Source organism: Hypanus sabinus, unplaced genomic scaffold (assembly GCF_030144855.1).
Source record: "Hypanus sabinus isolate sHypSab1 unplaced genomic scaffold, sHypSab1.hap1 scaffold_337, whole genome shotgun sequence".
Classification (NCBI taxonomy): Eukaryota; Metazoa; Chordata; class Chondrichthyes; order Myliobatiformes; family Dasyatidae; genus Hypanus; species Hypanus sabinus.
This window is the reverse complement of record NW_026781241.1, coordinates 308,228-313,933: the sequence shown is the minus strand read 5'-3', so window position 1 is coordinate 313,933 and position 5,706 is coordinate 308,228.

The window sequence follows — 5,706 nt, the reverse complement described above, 5'->3', positions numbered from 1 at the left end:
GAAGGTGGACGCTCTTGTTTATGCCTTCTGCTTCCTTGTGACGTCACACGTTGTAGATATGTCGCTAGTTTCCTGTGTTTTCACCTGTCGGGTGTGTGGGGCTTTTCCTGTGATGGGATGGGATGCATCCACTACCTTGTACAGGTGTTTCCGTTCTGCGGCATTGGTGTTCCCATACCGGGCCGCCATGCAAACGGATCAAAACTGCACTCAGAGCTGAGATTTATGGCGCAGTCCAAGCCCAGATTAGCAAACCAAAGGCAAACGGCTCATTAGTCTATAACTCAAAATCAAATATTTCAACATGCTTACATTCTCACAATCTGCCGGCGTGTTGGTTCCACCGCATTTGGGTCTGCAGAGGTCTGTCACGGGTCAGGTGCCTGAGAACTGGATGGCTGCTAATGTATTCGGTTCTTTAAGAAAGATTCTGGGACTCAGTCCTTGAACACGACGTCAGAAGTGGGTACCTTATAAAGTGTGGAACGGGCTTCCAATGGAAATGGCGGTTGCGGGATCGATTTGAACATTGAAGAGGAGATTGGCTCCGACACGAATGGGAGGGTTATGGACGGCATGGTCCAGGTGCAGTGTCCACGGGACTAGGGAGAGGATCAGTTCGGCGCTGGAGGATGAACAGAAGAGCCTGTTTCAGTGCCGTACTGCTCGATGACTCTGTGACCAGATGCCACTGCGGGATGTTCCCCAGCGGGGTAAGGGTACTCCCGTCAGGCTGGGTGTGGCGAGGCATCAATATGGGACCACTGACCATTTCTCTCATAGTCTGCTGTAGGCTGAAATAATTACCGCACTTTTGTGCAATTGTCGTCCATAAGGCCATGACCATAAGACAAAGGAGCAGAAGTCAGCTATTCGGCCCATCGAGTCTGCTCCGCCATTTCATCATGAGCTGATCCAATTTCCCCTTTAGTCCCATTCCCAGGACTTCTAACCATCTTTGATGCCCTGACTACTCAGATACCTATCAATCTCTTCCTTAAATACGCCCAATGACATGGCCTCCACTCCCGCCCGTGGCAACAAATTGCATGGATTTACCACCCTCTGGTTAAAAAAAAATCTTCGCATCTCTGTTCTGAATGGGCGCCCTTCAATCCTCAAGTCATGTCCTCTCGTAATAGAGTCCCCCACCATGGGAAACAATTTTGCCACATACACCCTGTCCACGCCTTTCAACATTCAAAATGTTTCTATGAGGTCCTCCCTCGTTCTTCTGTACTCCAAGGAGTGAAGTCCAAGAGCGGTCAAACATTTTTCATATGTTAACCCTTTAATTCCCGGAATCATTCTAGTGAATCTTCTCTGAACCCTCTCCAACGTCAGCACATCCTGTCATAAGTATGGAGCCCAAAACAGCACACAGTATTCCAAGTGAGGTCTTACCAGTGCCTTATAGAACCTCAACATCACATCCCTGCTCCTTTACTCTATCCCTCCAGAAATGAATGCCAACATTGCATTCGCCTTCTTCACTGACGACTCCACCAGGAAGTTAACCTTAAGGGTATCCTGCATGAGGACTCCCAAGTCCCATTGCATCTCAGAACTTTGAATTCTCTCCCCATTCAAATAGTTGACTGCCCGTTTATTTCTTCTACTAAAGTGCATGCACGTACACTTTCCGACATTGTAACTCATTTGCCACTTCTTTGCCCATTCCCCCAATCTATCCAAGTCTCTCTGCAGACTCTGTTTCCTCAGCACTACCGGCCCCTCTACCGAACTTAATGTCATCAAAGTCAGTCAGTTAAGCAAGGATTTGGCAAAACAGCATATTATATTCCAAAAAGCAACTTGGAATTATCTTTTGTATTTGGCCTTGAGTAAGCTCAGAAACTCCGGTGACTGAGTCTCTGAGCGACCGGCACAATGGTGGAGGAACTTATCATGTAGGCAGCATCAGGAGAGGAATATGGACAGTTGCCTTTCGGGTCAAGACACTTTATCTCGACTCTTCATAGAATCCATGGGTCTACAGATCTCCGAGGAGGGAATCGCTGCACACAATTAACCATTTTATTCTCATGCACATAGAAAGGGCTTCGACAATTAGTGACAGAATCCTCCCTGATTTACCATCAATCCGCTTTCCCCGGCACTCAGATATTTGCGCGGTTCTAATCTGAAGCCCGTGCACGCCCGAAAGCTCAGTTACTGATGCTGGTTCATAATGCGGCTTTCTTTCCAATGCGTCTCTCCTTGAACCGTCACTCTGTTCCTGATGTGCTGTAGTGGAAGTGAAGCAATTGGCCTGTTGTAAATGATGTTTTATGAAATGCCAAAGAGCCCCCGGCCCCCTGCTTCTCCATGTTTCTCTATCTGAACACGAGAACAACGTGCTTCAGGAATAGTTCGGTTTAATTATCCCGATGTTTTACTGTGTCCGTGTATTCATGCCCCATTACGCAGTTCATCTCTGTTTAGCAGTTTATACACACTTTTTTCCCGAATCAATTTATTTCTGAAGTTCGAAAATCATCTAGTAACTCTGTAACATATTTAATATCGTCACTGCTACTGAATTGCATTAAAACCGATGTTGATACAATATTTTCTGCTTTTCTCTGTCTGGTACAGCAGCGGACAACGTCTGTAATGCTGGGGTCATTAGTTTGCATTTCGTGCCGCATATTTGCCGAAATTTGTGTTTGCGACTGACTCCGGTAACAGTGCAAACAGTGAGAGTTTGCGCCAGAAATTATTCATGCAAATATCCAGTAAAAAATAAATCTCCGCAAGCAAAGTGACAGTGAATCACATGAAAGGTGTGTCATCACGGGGAAGGAACAAGACAGAGACTCCACTCGCAATGTGAGAGTGGAATCAGCGCTCATGAGGTGGACTCACCCACAGGATTACAGACTACTGTCGTCACCAGCAATGCGAGATAATGTCCTGTCATTACACGGAGTAGTTTGACAACATCGCATTTTGTGTTGCGATCACAGCATCGGCCGTCTCTTGAGGCTTCATGACAGGTGTTGCGTTCAGTTCAATGAAATAAAGCGTGTTATTTCCCCACTGACATTACGGTTCGTTTGAGCACAGATATTTTTTTTTTTAACTGGCGGTAATTAGCACCAGTCACTGTGCAAGTTGTTTTCATTATTGGTGACCGATTTTCTATAAAAGTACGTCATTCTGAGCTTCAGCTACATTGAGGACAGAAACATCCAGACACGGTGGACTCTCAACAGCGTGTGAAATGTGAAGAGTTTTACCCAGTAGGCGCTAAAGAAATTTGCTCTCTGGGCGTTGTTATAACTGTTTGAGTTTATTTACTGGCTATTTGCAACTTTTATGAAATTTAGAAATTGGGAACACTCCGAACAGAACTTTAAATACTAACAGTCCTGGATTAACAATGCTCCAAGAAAGGGCTATTTGTTACGCAGTGATTTTAATTGTCGGCATCCCAGGTAAGTGCCTTTCGATTACTTATACGGAAGCAGAGACATCCTGCCGCTCTCAGCTACAGCTGATGTGATTTTAATCGGTGTTTATTAAAAATCTTAAATATGCAGTCTCGTTCCTCTCAGTCTCCTGCGCCCTGTTAATATCTTAACCTGGGTCATGCAGACTTGTCACTGGAACTGCCTGTAATCTTCTCATTTGTGACGTGAGACCTCGAACTGTACAGACACAACACAAAAAACCCATGTCCAGCAAAACCTCCCGTCATTAGCGGAACTCATTTCTTCCAACCGTGTCACGTGAGCAATAGATTAACGTTTAAACTGGCAGTAAATAGCTTTGATTTCAACTTGTGAAATTCTGTTCCCTTTTCTGCTTCAGGTTCACGGGAAGTGAGCATAACAGGCAATTCTGATATTATTACCGTCTCTCTAATTTTCCCTATCAAAGGTTTGACGTACCAATCCGCAGAATTCTTATGTCTACAGTCACATAAGATCCAGATCAATATTCTCCATCCCTAAAGGACATTTGTGAAACAAATGAGGTTTTACAGCAACTCAGTAGTGTCGTGTGCTTCGTCTCCGAGGCCGGCTTGTTAGGGAAGGGTGAAAGAGACTCGTCTAAAGACAGGGATTCCAATGGCGCGGCCGTGCGGTCGGGCTCCATTTCACCATAAACGATGCGCCGCCACGGCTGTGATCCAGAGACTCTTGTCGCTCCTCAAACACTCCCGCACGCATCTTCCAGCGACTGCGCGCCCAAGTGCAAATTTACCAATTTCCTTCAAAAATTTCTCTTCCATCTTTCTGAAAGGTTCCCCTTCTATTTTTCCCTTCCCAGTACTGTTCAATTATAGGACGTTCCATGTTCTACTTTTTGAAAATTCCCAAGTGTTTCCAGTCTCCACATTCGGATCTATGTTTCTCGGTGTCAGCGCTGTTCCTTCTCAGATGCGCGGGTGCACAGCTGCGCCAGAACTGAATGGGTCACTCCGTAAATATTTTTTTTGGAAATCTTTGTTAATACGATTATGAAATACTCTGAAAATAACAGTACTACCGACCATAATCCATAAATGTGCTAAATACTAAATGTACCACATTTACATTGGAATGGTTTAGAGCTTCAACCTATTTGCGTTGTCATTATTTCAGGTTACAACACTGTCAAAAATGGTCACAATAAAGACAGAAACCACCAACGCCGTTCAGTCAGAACATTTCAGTTTGGCGTACTCCCTGTCAGAGGTGACTACCTGACAGCGTTTACATGAGTTGTGTGTTACGTTTTGTCATTGTTCGACATGCATATTACAATTTTTTAAAAAACATTACAAGTGCCTAGCACTTTTAAGACCGGGTAACAATGTTCTGCTCAGAGCAATGGTTTGTCCCCGAAGCAGTAAAATAAAACAGAGGGAAGGTTGCTGGGCAGCAAGCTCCTGGTTTCAGAATCTGACCTTGCAATCGAATAGTAACTCAGACTTTCGGAAAGAAGCGTAGATGCGCACTTCAATTACACTCCCCCTCTCCTTGGAGATACCGCGCTTGGAGTTCTGTGAATAGTCTTGGTCGCCCTGTTAAAAGAAAGGCAGAAGTCCGGTGAAAAGAGTGCAGACAGTATTTACAAAGATGCTGCAGGGACAATGTGGCCTGAGTTACAGGGAGAGATTCGGCAGAGCGGCATTTTATTCTTTAAGGCAGGTGATTGGCGGATGGCTTAATAGAGGTGTTTTAAGCCATGGTAATGTATAGATACTGCTGTTCATCGTGTGGTTGGGTGATCGTGAACAAAAGGGGGTATATTTAAGATCAGAGGGCAGAAATGTAGTATGATTCCGAGCGACGTTTTCTCACACAGAAGTTGCTCTGTGTATTGAACAGCCTGACAAAGGAAATAGACGATACAGAGTCATTAACATTATTTAAAGTACACCTGGGCAGTCTGCCAAATTTGAAAGCCTTAGAGAGATGTGATCCAAACGCAAACAAACTGACCCAGACCAGCTCAGATGGACATGTCGGTGGGCATGGAGATATTGGACTGAAGGGAGCGTTTCTGTGATCTATCATTCATCGCTGCTTCATCCGTGGACGTGAGGCGATTAATGTGAGCATGCTCTGCTGTAAACCGCTTTATGATGCGGTCAGGTGTTGAAACTAATCACATGTAGATGGGTATTTATTACTTCCTCTGATAATGTCCAGCAGTGATGAACGATGGATTTTATTTCAAGTGAACAAATAATGGCTGTATTCCTATACAAAT